This window comes from Phalangium opilio, unplaced genomic scaffold (genome assembly GCF_054372755.1).
Source record: "Phalangium opilio isolate 3A_F unplaced genomic scaffold, DU_Popi_V2 ptg000032l_1, whole genome shotgun sequence".
Classification (NCBI taxonomy): domain Eukaryota; kingdom Metazoa; phylum Arthropoda; class Arachnida; order Opiliones; family Phalangiidae; genus Phalangium; species Phalangium opilio.
This window is the reverse complement of record NW_028324159.1, coordinates 2,241,366-2,255,110: the sequence shown is the minus strand read 5'-3', so window position 1 is coordinate 2,255,110 and position 13,745 is coordinate 2,241,366. Positions and strand designations below refer to the sequence as shown.

At 43.5% G+C, this 13,745-nt stretch overlaps 34 non-coding genes across 34 annotated transcripts; all 34 read left to right on the top strand.

The window, feature by feature from the left end:
* The first annotated feature begins 446 nt into the window (after positions 1 to 446).
* TRNAM-CAU (transfer RNA methionine (anticodon CAU)) lies at positions 447 to 519 on the top strand. Its single transcript has one exon. It is a non-coding gene; the product is annotated as a tRNA-Met (tRNA).
* A 615-nt stretch (positions 520 to 1,134) lies between these two features.
* TRNAM-CAU (transfer RNA methionine (anticodon CAU)) lies at positions 1,135 to 1,207 on the top strand. The gene has a single exon. It is a non-coding gene; the product is annotated as a tRNA-Met (tRNA).
* A 345-nt stretch (positions 1,208 to 1,552) lies between these two features.
* TRNAM-CAU (transfer RNA methionine (anticodon CAU)) lies at positions 1,553 to 1,625 on the top strand. The gene has a single exon. It is a non-coding gene; the product is annotated as a tRNA-Met (tRNA).
* A 476-nt stretch (positions 1,626 to 2,101) lies between these two features.
* TRNAM-CAU (transfer RNA methionine (anticodon CAU)) lies at positions 2,102 to 2,174 on the top strand. Its single transcript has one exon. It is a non-coding gene; the product is annotated as a tRNA-Met (tRNA).
* Positions 2,175 to 2,510: 336 nt separating this feature from the next.
* TRNAM-CAU (transfer RNA methionine (anticodon CAU)) lies at positions 2,511 to 2,583 on the top strand. The gene has a single exon. It is a non-coding gene; the product is annotated as a tRNA-Met (tRNA).
* A 475-nt stretch (positions 2,584 to 3,058) lies between these two features.
* TRNAM-CAU (transfer RNA methionine (anticodon CAU)) lies at positions 3,059 to 3,131 on the top strand. Its single transcript has one exon. It is a non-coding gene; the product is annotated as a tRNA-Met (tRNA).
* Positions 3,132 to 3,746: 615 nt separating this feature from the next.
* Positions 3,747 to 3,819, top strand: TRNAM-CAU (transfer RNA methionine (anticodon CAU)). Its single transcript has one exon. It is a non-coding gene; the product is annotated as a tRNA-Met (tRNA).
* A 66-nt stretch (positions 3,820 to 3,885) lies between these two features.
* Positions 3,886 to 3,958, top strand: TRNAM-CAU (transfer RNA methionine (anticodon CAU)). The gene has a single exon. It is a non-coding gene; the product is annotated as a tRNA-Met (tRNA).
* Positions 3,959 to 4,294: 336 nt separating this feature from the next.
* TRNAM-CAU (transfer RNA methionine (anticodon CAU)) lies at positions 4,295 to 4,367 on the top strand. Its single transcript has one exon. It is a non-coding gene; the product is annotated as a tRNA-Met (tRNA).
* A 67-nt stretch (positions 4,368 to 4,434) lies between these two features.
* On the top strand, positions 4,435 to 4,507 carry TRNAM-CAU (transfer RNA methionine (anticodon CAU)). Its single transcript has one exon. It is a non-coding gene; the product is annotated as a tRNA-Met (tRNA).
* A 196-nt stretch (positions 4,508 to 4,703) lies between these two features.
* On the top strand, positions 4,704 to 4,776 carry TRNAM-CAU (transfer RNA methionine (anticodon CAU)). The gene has a single exon. It is a non-coding gene; the product is annotated as a tRNA-Met (tRNA).
* A 67-nt stretch (positions 4,777 to 4,843) lies between these two features.
* On the top strand, positions 4,844 to 4,916 carry TRNAM-CAU (transfer RNA methionine (anticodon CAU)). Its single transcript has one exon. It is a non-coding gene; the product is annotated as a tRNA-Met (tRNA).
* Positions 4,917 to 5,261: 345 nt separating this feature from the next.
* On the top strand, positions 5,262 to 5,334 carry TRNAM-CAU (transfer RNA methionine (anticodon CAU)). Its single transcript has one exon. It is a non-coding gene; the product is annotated as a tRNA-Met (tRNA).
* Positions 5,335 to 5,670: 336 nt separating this feature from the next.
* Positions 5,671 to 5,743, top strand: TRNAM-CAU (transfer RNA methionine (anticodon CAU)). Its single transcript has one exon. It is a non-coding gene; the product is annotated as a tRNA-Met (tRNA).
* Positions 5,744 to 5,810: 67 nt separating this feature from the next.
* TRNAM-CAU (transfer RNA methionine (anticodon CAU)) lies at positions 5,811 to 5,883 on the top strand. Its single transcript has one exon. It is a non-coding gene; the product is annotated as a tRNA-Met (tRNA).
* A 196-nt stretch (positions 5,884 to 6,079) lies between these two features.
* On the top strand, positions 6,080 to 6,152 carry TRNAM-CAU (transfer RNA methionine (anticodon CAU)). Its single transcript has one exon. It is a non-coding gene; the product is annotated as a tRNA-Met (tRNA).
* Positions 6,153 to 6,219: 67 nt separating this feature from the next.
* On the top strand, positions 6,220 to 6,292 carry TRNAM-CAU (transfer RNA methionine (anticodon CAU)). The gene has a single exon. It is a non-coding gene; the product is annotated as a tRNA-Met (tRNA).
* A 1,579-nt stretch (positions 6,293 to 7,871) lies between these two features.
* Positions 7,872 to 7,944, top strand: TRNAM-CAU (transfer RNA methionine (anticodon CAU)). The gene has a single exon. It is a non-coding gene; the product is annotated as a tRNA-Met (tRNA).
* A 67-nt stretch (positions 7,945 to 8,011) lies between these two features.
* Positions 8,012 to 8,084, top strand: TRNAM-CAU (transfer RNA methionine (anticodon CAU)). The gene has a single exon. It is a non-coding gene; the product is annotated as a tRNA-Met (tRNA).
* Positions 8,085 to 8,559: 475 nt separating this feature from the next.
* On the top strand, positions 8,560 to 8,632 carry TRNAM-CAU (transfer RNA methionine (anticodon CAU)). The gene has a single exon. It is a non-coding gene; the product is annotated as a tRNA-Met (tRNA).
* A 67-nt stretch (positions 8,633 to 8,699) lies between these two features.
* TRNAM-CAU (transfer RNA methionine (anticodon CAU)) lies at positions 8,700 to 8,772 on the top strand. The gene has a single exon. It is a non-coding gene; the product is annotated as a tRNA-Met (tRNA).
* A 336-nt stretch (positions 8,773 to 9,108) lies between these two features.
* On the top strand, positions 9,109 to 9,181 carry TRNAM-CAU (transfer RNA methionine (anticodon CAU)). Its single transcript has one exon. It is a non-coding gene; the product is annotated as a tRNA-Met (tRNA).
* Positions 9,182 to 9,248: 67 nt separating this feature from the next.
* On the top strand, positions 9,249 to 9,321 carry TRNAM-CAU (transfer RNA methionine (anticodon CAU)). The gene has a single exon. It is a non-coding gene; the product is annotated as a tRNA-Met (tRNA).
* A 474-nt stretch (positions 9,322 to 9,795) lies between these two features.
* Positions 9,796 to 9,868, top strand: TRNAM-CAU (transfer RNA methionine (anticodon CAU)). The gene has a single exon. It is a non-coding gene; the product is annotated as a tRNA-Met (tRNA).
* A 753-nt stretch (positions 9,869 to 10,621) lies between these two features.
* Positions 10,622 to 10,694, top strand: TRNAM-CAU (transfer RNA methionine (anticodon CAU)). Its single transcript has one exon. It is a non-coding gene; the product is annotated as a tRNA-Met (tRNA).
* Positions 10,695 to 10,900: 206 nt separating this feature from the next.
* TRNAM-CAU (transfer RNA methionine (anticodon CAU)) lies at positions 10,901 to 10,973 on the top strand. Its single transcript has one exon. It is a non-coding gene; the product is annotated as a tRNA-Met (tRNA).
* Positions 10,974 to 11,040: 67 nt separating this feature from the next.
* On the top strand, positions 11,041 to 11,113 carry TRNAM-CAU (transfer RNA methionine (anticodon CAU)). Its single transcript has one exon. It is a non-coding gene; the product is annotated as a tRNA-Met (tRNA).
* Positions 11,114 to 11,587: 474 nt separating this feature from the next.
* TRNAM-CAU (transfer RNA methionine (anticodon CAU)) lies at positions 11,588 to 11,660 on the top strand. The gene has a single exon. It is a non-coding gene; the product is annotated as a tRNA-Met (tRNA).
* A 206-nt stretch (positions 11,661 to 11,866) lies between these two features.
* TRNAM-CAU (transfer RNA methionine (anticodon CAU)) lies at positions 11,867 to 11,939 on the top strand. Its single transcript has one exon. It is a non-coding gene; the product is annotated as a tRNA-Met (tRNA).
* A 67-nt stretch (positions 11,940 to 12,006) lies between these two features.
* Positions 12,007 to 12,079, top strand: TRNAM-CAU (transfer RNA methionine (anticodon CAU)). The gene has a single exon. It is a non-coding gene; the product is annotated as a tRNA-Met (tRNA).
* A 475-nt stretch (positions 12,080 to 12,554) lies between these two features.
* Positions 12,555 to 12,627, top strand: TRNAM-CAU (transfer RNA methionine (anticodon CAU)). Its single transcript has one exon. It is a non-coding gene; the product is annotated as a tRNA-Met (tRNA).
* A 67-nt stretch (positions 12,628 to 12,694) lies between these two features.
* TRNAM-CAU (transfer RNA methionine (anticodon CAU)) lies at positions 12,695 to 12,767 on the top strand. Its single transcript has one exon. It is a non-coding gene; the product is annotated as a tRNA-Met (tRNA).
* A 754-nt stretch (positions 12,768 to 13,521) lies between these two features.
* TRNAT-CGU (transfer RNA threonine (anticodon CGU)) lies at positions 13,522 to 13,594 on the top strand. The gene has a single exon. It is a non-coding gene; the product is annotated as a tRNA-Thr (tRNA).
* A 67-nt stretch (positions 13,595 to 13,661) lies between these two features.
* On the top strand, positions 13,662 to 13,734 carry TRNAM-CAU (transfer RNA methionine (anticodon CAU)). Its single transcript has one exon. It is a non-coding gene; the product is annotated as a tRNA-Met (tRNA).
* Positions 13,735 to 13,745: the final 11 nt, after the last annotated feature.

The following is a 13,745-nucleotide window of genomic DNA, read 5'->3' as shown; positions in this document are numbered from 1 at the left end:
ATACTTGATTAATAAAGATGTGAAATGTTTTAATAACAGCCTCGATAGCGCAGTAGTTCTCATAATCTGAAGGTCGTGTGTTCGATCCTAACTCGGGGAATGAATTTGGCGCTGATTTTCGTAAATAGAATACTTGATTGATAAAGAGGTGACGTGGCATTCTGACAGCCTCGAGAGTGCAGTAGGTAGCGCGTCAGTCTCATAATGTGAAGGTCGTGAGTTCGATCCTCACTCGGGGCATGAATTTGGTGCTGATTTTCGTAAATAGAATACTTGATTGATATAGAGGTGACGTATTATTCTGAGAGCCTTGATAGCGCAGTAGGTAGCGCGTCAGTCTCATTATCTGAAGGTTGTGAGTTCCATCCTCACTCGAGTTATGATTTTGGCGCTGATTTTCGTTAATAGAATACTTGATTGATAAAGAGATGAGGTGATTAATAACAGCCTCGATAGCGCAGTAGGTAGCGCGTCAGTCTCATAATGTGAAGGTCGTGAGTTCGATCCTCACTCGGGGCATGACTTTGGCGCTGATTTTCGTAAATAGAATACTTGATTGATAAAGAGGTGACGTGTTATTCTAACAGGCTCTATAGCGCAGTAGGTAGCCCGTCAGTCTCATAATCTGAAGGTCGTGAGTTCGATCCTCACTCGAGGCATGAGTTTGGCGCCTATTTTCGTTAAAAGAATACTTGATTAATAAAGATGTGAAATGTTTTAATAACAGCCTCGATAGCGCAGTAGTTCTCATAATCTGAAGGTCGTGTGTTCGATCCTAACTCGGGGAATGAATTTGGCGCTGATTTTCGTAAATAGAATACTTGATTGATAAAGAGGTGACGTGGCATTCTGACAGCCTCGAGAGTGCAGTAGGTAGCGCGTCAGTCTCATAATGTGAAGGTCGTGAGTTCGATCCTCACTGGGGGCATGAATTTGGCGCTGATTTTCGTAAATAGAATACTTGATTGATAAAAAGGTGAAATGATTAATAACAGCCTCGAGAGCGCAGTAGGTAGCGCGTCAGTCTCATAACGTGAAGGTCGTGAGTTCGATCCTCACTCGGGGCATGAATTTCGCGCTGATTTTCGTAAAAAGAATACTTGATTGATAAAAAGGTGACGTGTGATTCTAACAGCCTCGATAGCGCAGTAGGTAGCCCGTCAGTCTCATAATCTGAAGGTCGTGAGTTCGATCCTCACTCGGCGCAAGATTTTGGCGCTGATTTTCGTTAATAGAATACTTGATTGATAAAGAGATGAAATGATTAATAACAGCCTCGAGAGCGCAGTAGGTAGCGCGTCGGTCTCATAACGTGAAGGTCGTGAGTTCGATCCTCACTCGGGGCATGAATTTGGCGCTGATTTTCGTAAATAGAATACTTGATTGATATAGAGGTGACGTATTATTCTGAGAGCCTTGATAGCGCAGTAGGTAGCGCGTCAGTCTCATTATCTGAAGGTTGTGAGTTCCATCCTCACTCGAGTTATGATTTTGGCGCTGATTTTCGTTAATAGAATACTTGATTGATAAAGAGATGAGGTGATTAATAACAGCCTCGATAGCGCAGTAGGTAGCGCGTCAGCCTCATAATGTGAAGGTCGTGAGTTCGATCCTCACTCGGGGCATGACTTTGGCGCTGATTTTCGTAAATAGAATACTTGATTGATAAAGAGGTGACGTGTTATTCTAACAGGCTCTATAGCGCAGTAGGTAGCCCGTCAGTCTCATAATCTGAAGGTCGTGAGTTCGATCCTCACTCGAGGCATGAGTTTGGCGCCTATTTTCGTTAAAAGAATACTTGATTAATAAAGATGTGAAATGTTTTAATAACAGCCTCGATAGCGCAGTAGTTCTCATAATCTGAAGGTCGTGTGTTCGATCCTCACTCGGGGCGTGAATTTGGCGCTGATTTTCGTAAATAGAATACTTGATTGATAAAGAGGTGACGTGGCATTCTGACAGCCTCGAGAGCGCAGTAGGTAGCGCGTCAGTCGCATAATGTGAAGGTCGTGAGTTCGATCCTCACTCGGGGCATGAATTTGACGCTGATTTTCGTAAATAGAATACTTGATTGATAAAAAGGTGACGTGTGATTCTAACAGCCTCGATAGCGCAGTAGGTAGCCCGTCAGTCTCATAATCTGAAGGTCGTGAGTTCGATCCTCACTCGGGGCATGAGTTTGGCGCCTATTTTCGTTAAAAGAATACTTGATTAATAAAGATGTGAAATGTTTTAATAACAGCCTCGATAGCGCAGTAGTTCTCATAATCTGAAGGTCGTGTGTTCGATCCTCACTCGGGGCGTGAATTTGGCGCTGATTTTCGAAAATAGAATACTTGATTGATAAAGAGGTGACGTGGCATTCTGACAGCCTCGAGAGCGCAGTAGGTAGCGCGTCAGTCGCATAATGTGAAGGTCGTGAGTTCGATCCTCACTCGGGGCATGAATTTGACGCTGATTTTCGTAAATAGAATACTTGATTGATAAAAAGGTGACGTGTGATTCTAACAGCCTCGATAGCGCAGTAGGTAGCCCGTCAGTCTCATAATCTGAAGGTCGTGAGTTCGATCCTCACTCGGGGCATGAGTTTGGCGCCTATTTTCGTTAAAAGAATACTTGATTAATAAAGATGTGAAATGTTTTAATAACAGCCTCGATAGCGCAGTAGTTCTCATAATCTGAAGGTCGTGTGTTCGATCCTAACTCGGGGAATGAATTTGGCGCTGATTTTCGTAAATAGAATACTTGATTGATAAAGAGGTGACGTGGCATTCTGACAGCCTCGAGAGTGCAGAAGGTAGCGCGTCAGTCTCATAATGTGAAGGTCGTGAGTTCGATCCTCACTCGGGGCATGAATTTGGCGCTGATTTTCGTAAATAGAATACTTGATTGATATAGAGGTGACGTATTATTCTGAGAGCCTTGATAGCGCAGTAGGTAGCGCGTCAGTCTCATTATCTGAAGGTTGTGAGTTCCATCCTCACTCGAGTTATGATTTTGGCGCTGATTTTCGTTAATAGAATACTTGATTGATAAAGAGATGAGGTGATTAATAACAGCCTCGATAGCGCAGTAGGTAGCGCGTCAGTCTCATAATGTGAAGGTCGTGAGTTCGATCCTCACTCGGGGCATGACTTTGGCGCTGATTTTCGTAAATAGAATACTTGATTGATAAAGAGGTGACGTGTTATTCTAACAGGCTCTATAGCGCAGTAGGTAGCCCGTCAGTCTCATAATCTGAAGGTCGTGAGTTCGATCCTCACTCGAGGCATGAGTTTGGCGCCTATTTTCGTTAAAAGAATACTTGATTAATAAAGATGTGAAATGTTTTAATAACAGCCTCGATAGCGCAGTAGTTCTCATAATCTGAAGGTCGTGTGTTCGATCCTAACTCGGGGAATGAATTTGGCGCTGATTTTCGTAAATAGAATACTTGATTGATAAAGAGGTGACGTGGCATTCTGACAGCCTCGAGAGTGCAGTAGGTAGCGCGTCAGTCTCATAATGTGAAGGTCGTGAGTTCGATCCTCACTCGGGGCATGAATTTGGCGCTGATTTTCGTAAATAGAATACTTGATTGATAAAAAGGTGAAATGATTAATAACAGCCTCGAGAGCGCAGTAGGTAGCGCGTCAGTCTCATAACGTGAAGGTCGTGAGTTCGATCCTCACTCGGGGCATGAATTTCGCGCTGATTTTCGTAAAAAGAATACTTGATTGATAAAAAGGTGACGTGTGATTCTAACAGCCTCGATAGCGCAGTAGGTAGCCCGTCAGTCTCATAATCTGAAGGTCGTGAGTTCGATCCTCACTCGGCGCAAGATTTTGGCGCTGATTTTCGTTAAAAGAATACTTGATTGATAAAGAGATGAGGTGATTAATAACAGCCTCGATAGCGCAGTAGGTAGCGCGTCAGTCTCATAATGTGAAGGTCGTGAGTTCGATCCTCACTCGGGGCATGACTTTGGCGCTGATTTTCGTAAATAGAATACTTGATTGATAAAGAGGTGACGTTTTATTCTAACAGGCTCTATAGCGCAGTAGGTAGCCCGTCAGTCTCATAATCTGAAGGTCGTGAGTTCGATCCTCACTCGAGGCATGAGTTTGGCGCCTACTTTCGTTAAAAGAATACTTGATTAATAAAGATGTGAAATGTTTTAATAACAGCCTCGATAGCGCAGTAGTTCTCATAATCTGAATTTCGTGTGTTCGATCCTCACTCGGGGCGTGAATTTGGCGCTGATTTTCTTAAAAAGAATACTTGATTGATAAAGAGGAGTCGTGGCATTCTGACAGCCTCGAGAGCGCAGTAGGTAGCGCGTCAGTCTCATAATGTGAAGGTCGTGAGTTCGATCCTCACTCGGGGCATGAATTTGGCGCTGATTTTCGTAAATAGAATACTTTATTGATAAAAAGGTTACGTGTGATTCTAACAGCCTCGATAGCGCAGTAGGTAGCCCGTCAGTCTCATAATCTGAAGGTCGTGAGTTCGATCCTCACTCGGGGCATGAGTTTGGCGCCTATTTTCGTTAAAAGAATACTTGATTAATAAAGATGTGAAATGTTTCAATAACAGCCTCGATAGCGCAGTAGTTCTCATAATCTGAAGGTCGTGTGTTCGATCTTCACTCGGGGCATGAATTTGGCTCTGATTTTCGTAAATAGAATACTTGATTGATAAAGAGGTGACGTGGCATTCTGACAGCCTCGAGAGCGCAGTAGGTAGCGCGTCAGTCTCATAATGTGAAGGTCGTGAGTTCGATCCTCACTCGGGGCATGAATTTGGCGCTGATTTTCGTAAATAGAATACTTGATTGATAAAAAGGTGACGTGTGATTCTAACAGCCTCGATAGCGCAGTAGGTAGCCCGTCAGTCTCATAATCTGAAGGTCGTGAGTTCGATCCTCACTCGGCGCAAGATTTTGGCGCTGATTTTCGTTAATAGAATACTTGATTGATAAAGAGATGAAATGATTAATAACAGCCTCGAGAGCGCAGTAGGTAGCGCGTCAGTCTCATAACGTGAAGGTCGTGAGTTCGATCCTCACTCGGGGCATGAATTTGGCGCTAATTTTCGTAAATAGAATACTTGATTGATATAGAGGTGACGTGTTATTCTGAGAGCCTTGATAGCGCAGTAGGTAGCGCGTCAGTCTCATTATCTGAAGGTTGTGAGTTCCATCCTCACTCGAGTTATGATTTTGGCGCTGATTTTCGTTAATAGAATACTTGATTGATAAAGAGATGAGGTGATTAATAACAGCCTCGATAGCGCAGTAGGTAGCGCGTCAGTCTCATAATGTGAAGGTCGTGAGTTCGATCCTCACTCGGGGCATGACTTTGGCGCTGATTTTCGTAAATGGAATACTTGACTGATAAAGAGGTGACGTGTTATTCTAACAGGCTCTATAGCGCAGTAGGTAGCCCGTCAGTCTCATAATCTGAAGGTCGTGAGTTCGATCCTCACTCGAGGCATGAGTTTGGCGCCTATTTTCGTTAAAAGAATACTTGATTAATAAAGATGTGAAAAGTTTTAATAACAGCCTCGATAGCGCAGTAGTTCTCATAATCTGAAGGTCGTGTGTTCGATCCTCACTCGGGGCGTGAATTTGGCGCTGATTTTCGTAAATAGAATACTTGATTGATAAAGAGGAGACGTGGCATTCTGACAGCCTCGAGAGCGCAGTAGGTAGCGCGTCAGTCTCATAATGTGAAGGTCGTGAGTTCGATCCTCACTCGGGGCATGAATTTGGCGCTGATTTTCGTAAATAGAATACTTGATTGATAAAAAGGTGACGTGTGATTCTAACAGCCTCGATAGCGCAGTAGGTAGCCCGTCAGTCTCATAATCTGAAGGTCGTGAGTTCGATCCTCACTCGAGGCATGAGTTTGGCGCCTATTTTCGTTAAAAGAATACTTGATTAATAAAGATGTGAAAAGTTTTAATAACAGCCTCGATAGCGCAGTAGTTCTCATAATCTGAAGGTCGTGTGTTCGATCCTCACTCGGGGCGTGAATTTGGCGCTGATTTTCGTAAATAGAATACTTGATTGATAAAGAGGAGACGTGGCATTCTGACAGCCTCGAGAGCGCAGTAGGTAGCGCGTCAGTCTCATAATGTGAAGGTCGTGAGTTCGATCCTCACTCGGGGCATGAATTTGGCGCTGATTTTCGTAAATAGAATACTTGATTGATAAAAAGGTGACGTGTGATTCTAACAGCCTCGATAGCGCAGTAGGTAGCCCGTCAGTCTCATAATCTGAAGGTCGTGAGTTCGATCCTCACTCGGCGCAAGATTTTGGCGCTGATTTTCGTTAATAGAATACTTGATTGATAAAGAGATGAAATGATTAATAACAGCCTCGAGAGCGCAGTAGGTAGCGCTGCAGTCTCATAATGTGAAGGTCGTGAGTTCGATCCTCACTCGGGGCATGAGTTTGGTGCTGATTTTCGTTAAAAGAATACTTGATTGATAAAGATGTGAAATGTTTTAATAACAATCTCGATAGCGCAGTAGTTCTCATAATCTGAAGGTCCTGAGTTCGATCCTCACTCGGCGCAAGATTTTGGCAATGATTTTCGTTAATAGAATACTTGATTGATAAAGAGATGAAATGATTAATAACAGCCTCGAGAGCGCAGTAGGTAGCGCGTCAGTCTCATAACGTGAAGGTCGTGAGTTCGATCTTCACTCGGGGCATGAATTTGGCTCTGATTTTCGTAAATAGAATACTTGATTGATAAAGAGGTGACGTGGCATTCTGACAGCCTCGAGAGCGCAGCAGGTAGCGCGTCAGTCTCATAATGTGAAGGTCGTGAGTTCGATCCTCACTCGGGGCATGAATTTGGCGCTGATTTTCGTAAATAGAATACTTGATTGATAAAAAGGTGAGGTGTGATTCTAACAGCCTCGATAGCGCAGTAGGTAGCCTGTCAGTCTCATAATCTGAAGGTGGTGAGTTCGATCCTCACTCGGCGCAAGATTTTGGCGCTGATTTTCGTTAATAGAATACTTGATTGATAAAGAGATGAAATGATTAATAACAGCCTCGAGAGCGCAGTAGGTAGCGCGTCAGTCTCATAACGTGAAGGTCGTGAGTTCGATCCTCACTCGGGGCATGAATTTGGCGCTAATTTTCGTAAATAGAATACTTGATTGATATAGAGGTGACGTGTTATTCTGAGAGCCATGATAGCGCAGTAGGTAGCGCGTCAGTCTCATTATCTGAAGGTTGTGAGTTCGATCCTCACTCGAGTTATGATTTTGGCGCTGATTTTCGTTAATAGAATACTTGATTGATAAAGAGATGAAGTGATTAATAACAGCCTCGATAGCGCAGTAGGTAGCGCTGCAGTCTCATAATGTGAAGGTCGTGAGTTCGATCCTCACTCGGGGCATGAGTTTGGTGCTGATTTTCGTTAAAAGAATACTTGATTGATAAAGATGTGAAATGTTTTAATAACAGCCTCGATAGCGCAGTAGTTCTCATAATCTGAAGGTCCTGAGTTCGATCCTCACTCGGCGCAAGATTTTGGCAATGATTTTCGTTAATAGAATACTTGATTGATAAAGAGATGAAATGATTAATAACAGCCTCGAGAGCGCAGAAGGTAGCGCGTCAGTCTCATAATGTGAAGGTCGTGAGTTCGATCCTCACTCGGGGCATGAATTTGGCGCTGATTTTCGTAAAAAGAATACTTGATTGATAAAAAGGTGAAATGATTAATAACAGCCTCGAGAGCGCAGTAGGTAGCGTGTCAGTCTCATAACGTGAAGGTCGTGAGTTCGATCTTCACTCGGGGCATGAATTTGGCTCTGATTTTCGTAAATAGAATACTTGATTGATAAAGAGGTGACGTGGCATTCTGACAGCCTCGAGAGCGCAGTAGGTAGCGCGTCAGTCTCATAATGTGAAGGTCGTGAGTTCGATCCTCACTCGGGGCATGAATTTGGCGCTGATTTTCGTAAATAGAATACTTGATTGATAAAAAGGTGACATGTGATTCTAACAGCCTCGATAGCGCAGTAGGTAGCCCGTCAGTCTCATAATCTGAAGGTCGTGAGTTCGATCCTCACTCGGCGCAAGATTTTGGCGCTGATTTTCGTTAATAGAATACTTGATTGATAAAGAGATGAAATGAATAATAACAGCCTCGAGAGCGCAGTAGGTAGCGCGTCAGTCTCATAACGTGAAGGTCGTGAGTTCGATCCTCACTCGGGGCATGAATTTGGCGCTAATTTTCGTAAATAGAATACTTGATTGATATAGAGGTGATGTGTTATTCTGAGAGCCTTGATAGCGCAGTAGGTAGCCCGTCAGTCTCATAATCTGAAGGTCGTGAGTTCGATCATCACTCGAGGCATGAGTTTGGCGCCTATTTTCGTTAAAAGAATACTTGATTAATAAAGATGTGAAATGTTTTAATAACAGCCTCGATAGCGCAGTAGTTCTCATAATCTGAAGGTCGTGTGTTCGATCCTCACTCGGGGCGTGAATTTGGCGCTGATTTTCGTAAATAGAATACTTGATTGATAAAGAGGTGACGTGGCATTCTGACAGCCTCGAGAGCGCAGTAGGTAGCGCGTCAGTCTCATAATGTGAAGGTCGTGAGTTCGATCCTCACTCGGGGCATGAATTTGGCGCTGATTTTCGTAAATAGAATACTTGATTGATAAAGAGGTGACGTGTGATTCTAACAGCCTCGATAGCGCAGTAGGTAGCCCGTCAGTCTCATAATGTGAAGGTCGTGAGTTCGATCCTCACTCGGGGCATGACTTTGTAGCTGATTTTCGTAAATAGAATACTTGACTGATAAAGAGGTGACGTGTTATTCTAACATGCTCTATAGCGCAGTAGGTAGCCCGTCAGTCTCATAATCTGAAGGTCGTGAGTTCGATCCTCACTCGAGGCATGAGTTTGGCGCCTATTTTCGTTAAAAGAATACTTGATTAATAAAGATGTGAAAAGTTTTAATAACAGCCTCGATAGCGCAGTAGTTCTCATAATCTGAAGGTCGTGTGTTCGATCCTCACTCGGGGCGTGAATTTGGCGCTGATTTTCGTAAATAGAATACTTGATTGATAAAGAGGAGACGTGGCATTCTGACAGCCTCGAAAGCGCAGTAGGTAGCGCGTCAGTCTCATAATGTGAAGGTCGTGAGTTCGATCCTCACTCGGGGCATGAATTTGGCGCTGATTTTCGTAAATAGAATACTTGATTGATAAAAAGGTGACGTGTGATTCTAACAGCCTCGATAGCGCAGTAGGTAGCCCGTCAGTCTCATAATCTGAAGGTCGTGAGTTCGATCCTCACTCGGCGCAAGATTTTGGCGCTGATTTTCGTTAATAGAATACTTGATTGATAAAGAGATGAAATGATTAATAACAGCCTCGAGAGCGCAGTAGGTAGCGCTGCAGTCTCATAATGTGAAGGTCGTGAGTTCGATCCTCACTCGGGGCATGAGTTTGGTGCTGATTTTCGTTAAAAGAATACTTGATTGATAAAGATGTGAAATGTTTTAATAACAGCCTCGATAGCGCAGTAGTTCTCATAATCTGAAGGTCCTGAGTTCGATCCTCACTCGGCGCAAGATTTTGGCAATGATTTTCGTTAATAGAATACTTGATTGATAAAGAGATGAAATGATTAATAACAGCCTCGAGAGCGCAGTAGGTAGCGCGTCAGTCTCATAACGTGAAGGTCGTGAGTTCGATCTTCACTCGGGGCATGAATTTGGCTCTGATTTTCGTAAATAGAATACTTGATTGATAAAGAGGTGACGTGGCATTCTGACAGCCTCGAGAGCGCAGTAGGTAGCGCGTCAGTCTCATAATGTGAAGGTCGTGAGTTCGATCCTCACTCGGGGCATGAATTTGGCGCTGATTTTCGTAAATAGAATACTTGATTGATAAAAAGGTGAGGTGTGATTCTAACAGCCTCGATAGCGCAGTAGGTAGCCTGTCAGTCTCATAATCTGAAGGTGGTGAGTTCGATCCTCACTCGGCGCAAGATTTTGGCGCTGATTTTCGTTAATAGAATACTTGATTGATAAAGAGATGAAATGATTAATAACAGCCTCGAGAGCGCAGTAGGTAGCGCGTCAGTCTCATAACGTGAAGGTCGTGAGTTCGATCCTCACTCGGGGCATGAATTTGGCGCTAATTTTCGTAAATAGAATACTTGATTGATATAGAGGTGACGTGTTATTCTGAGAGCCATGATAGCGCAGTAGGTAGCGCGTCAGTCTCATTATCTGAAGGTTGTGAGTTCGATCCTCACTCGAGTTATGATTTTGGCGCTGATTTTCGTTAATAGAATACTTGATTGATAAAGAGATGAAGTGATTAATAACAGCCTCGATAGCGCAGTAGGTAGCGCTGCAGTCTCATAATGTGAAGGTCGTGAGTTCGATCCTCACTCGGGGCATGAGTTTGGTGCTGATTTTCGTTAAAAGAATACTTGATTGATAAAGATGTGAAATGTTTTAATAACAGCCTCGATAGCGCAGTAGTTCTCATAATCTGAAGGTCCTGAGTTCGATCCTCACTCGGCGCAAGATTTTGGCAATGATTTTCGTTAATAGAATACTTGATTGATAAAGAGATGAAATGATTAATAACAGCCTCGAGAGCGCAGTAGGTAGCGCGTCAGTCTCATAATGTGAAGGTCGTGAGTTCGATCCTCACTCGGGGCATGAATTTGGCGCTGATTTTCGTAAAAAGAATACTTGATTGATAAAAAGGTGAAATGATTAATAACAGCCTCGAGAGCGCAGTAGGTAGCGCGTCAGTCTCATAACGTGAAGGTCGTGAGTTCGATCTTCACTCGGGGCATGAATTTGGCTCTGATTTTCGTAAATAGAATACTTGATTGATAAAGAGGTGACGTGGCATTCTGACAGCCTCGAGAGCGCAGTAGGTAGCGCGTCAGTCTCATAATGTGAAGGTCGTGAGTTCGATCCTCACTCGGGGCATGAATTTGGCGCTGATTTTCGTAAATAGAATACTTGATTGATAAAAAGGTGACATGTGATTCTAACAGCCTCGATAGCGCAGTAGGTAGCCCGTCAGTCTCATAATCTGAAGGTCGTGAGTTCGATCCTCACTCGGCGCAAGATTTTGGCGCTGATTTTCGTTAATAGAATACTTGATTGATAAAGAGATGAAATGAATAATAACAGCCTCGAGAGCGCAGTAGGTAGCGCGTCAGTCTCATAACGTGAAGGTCGTGAGTTCGATCCTCACTCGGGGCATGAATTTGGCGCTAATTTTCGTAAATAGAATACTTGATTGATATAGAGGTGATGTGTTATTCTGAGAGCCTTGATAGTGCAGTAGGTAGCCCGTCAGTCTCATAATCTGAAGGTCGTGAGTTCGATCATCACTCGAGGCATGAGTTTGGCGCCTATTTTCGTTAAAAGAATACTTGATTAATAAAGATGTGAAATGTTTTAATAACAGCCTCGATAGCGCAGTAGTTCTCATAATCTGAAGGTCCTGAGTTCGATCCTCACTCGGCGCAAGATTTTGGCAATGATTTTCGTTAATAGAATACTTGATTGATAAAGAGATGAAATGATTAATAACAGCCTCGAGAGCGCAGTAGGTAGCGCGTCAGTCTCATAATGTGAAGGTCGTGAGTTCGATCCTCACTCGGGGCATGAATTTGGCGCTGATTTTCGTAAAAAGAATACTTGATTGATAAAAAGGTGAAATGATTAATAACAGCCTCGAGAGCGCAGTAGGTAGCGCGTCAGTCTCATAACGTGAAGGTCGTGAGTTCGATCTTCACTCGGGGCATGAATTTGGCTCTGATTTTCGTAAATAGAATACTTGATTGATAAAGAGGTGACGTGGCATTCTGACAGCCTCGAGAGCGCAGTAGGTAGCGCGTCAGTCTCATAATGTGAAGGTCGTGAGTTCGATCCTCACTCGGGGCATGAATTTGGCGCTGATTTTCGTAAATAGAATACTTGATTGATAAAAAGGTGACATGTGATTCTAACAGCCTCGATAGCGCAGTAGGTAGCCCGTCAGTCTCATAATCTGAAGGTCGTGAGTTCGATCCTCACTCGGCGCAAGATTTTGGCGCTGATTTTCGTTATTAGAATACTTGATTGATAAAGAGATGAAATGAATAATAACAGCCTCGAGAGCGCAGTAGGTAGCGCGTCAGTCTCATAACGTGAAGGTCGTGAGTTCGATCCTCACTCGGGGCATGAATTTGGCGCTAATTTTCGTAAATAGAATACTTGATTGATATAGAGGTGATGTGTTATTCTGAGAGCCTTGATAGTGCAGTAGGTAGCCCGTCAGTCTCATAATCTGAAGGTCGTGAGTTCGATCATCACTCGAGGCATGAGTTTGGCGCCTATTTTCGTTAAAAGAATACTTGATTAATAAAGATGTGAAATGTTTTAATAACAGCCTCGATAGCGCAGTAGTTCTCATAATCTGAAGGTCGTGTGTTCGATCCTCACTCGGGGCGTGAATTTGGCGCTGATTTTCGTAAATAGAATACTTGATTGATAAAGAGGTGACGTGGCATTCTGACAGCCTCGAGAGCGCAGTAGGTAGCGCGTCAGTCTCATAATGTGAAGGTCGTGAGTTCGATCCTCACTCGGGGCATGAATTTGGCGCTGATTTTCGTAAATAGAATACTTGATTGATAAAGAGGTGACGTGTGATTCTAACAGCCTCGATAGCGCAGTAGGTAGCCCGTCAGTCTCATAATCTGAAGGTCGTGAGTTCGATCCTCACTCGGCGCAAGATTTTGGCGCTGATTTTCGTTAATAGAATACTTGATTGATAAAGAGATGAAATGAATAATAACAGCCTCGAGAGCGCAGTAGGTAGCGCGTCAGTCTCATAACGGGAAGGTCGTGAGTTCGATCCTCACTCGGGGCATGAATTTGGCGCTAATTTTCGTAAATAGAATACTTGATTGATATAGAGGTGATGTGTTATTCTGAGAGCCTTGATAGCGCAGTAGGTAGCGCGTCAGTCTCATTATCTGAAGGTTGTGAGTTCGATCCTCACTCGAGTTATGATTTTGGCGCTGATTTTCGTTAATAGAATACTTGATTGATAAAGAGATGAAGTGATTAATAAAAGCCTCGATAGCGCAGTAGGTAGCGCTGCAGTCTCATAATGTGAAGGTCGTGAGTTCGATCCTCACTCGGGGCATGACTTTGGCGCTGATTTTCGTAAATAGAATACTTCATTGATAAAGAGGTGACGTGTTATTCTAACAGGCTCTATAGCGCAGTAGGTAGCCCGTCAGTCTCATAATCTGAAGGTCGTGAGTTCGATCATCACTCGAGGCATGAGTTTGGCGCCTATTTTCGTTAAAAGAATACTTGATTAATAAAGATGTGAAATGTTTTAATAACAGCCTCGATAGCTCAGTAGTTCTCATAATCTGAAGGTCGTGTGTTCGATCCTCACTCGGGGCGTGAATTTGGCGCTGATTTTCGTAAATAGAATACTTGATTGATAAAGAGGTGACGTGGCATTCTGACAGCCTCGAGAGCGCAGTAGGTAGCGCGTCAGTCTCGTAATGTGAAGGTCGTGAGTTCGATCCTCACTCGGGGCATGAATTTGGCGCTGATTTTCGTAAATAGAATACTTGATTGATAAAAAGGTGACGTGTGATTCTAACAGCCTCGATAGCGCAGTAGGTAGCCCGTCAGTCTCATAATCTGAAGGTCGTGAGTTCGATCCTCACTCGGCGCAAGATTTTGGCG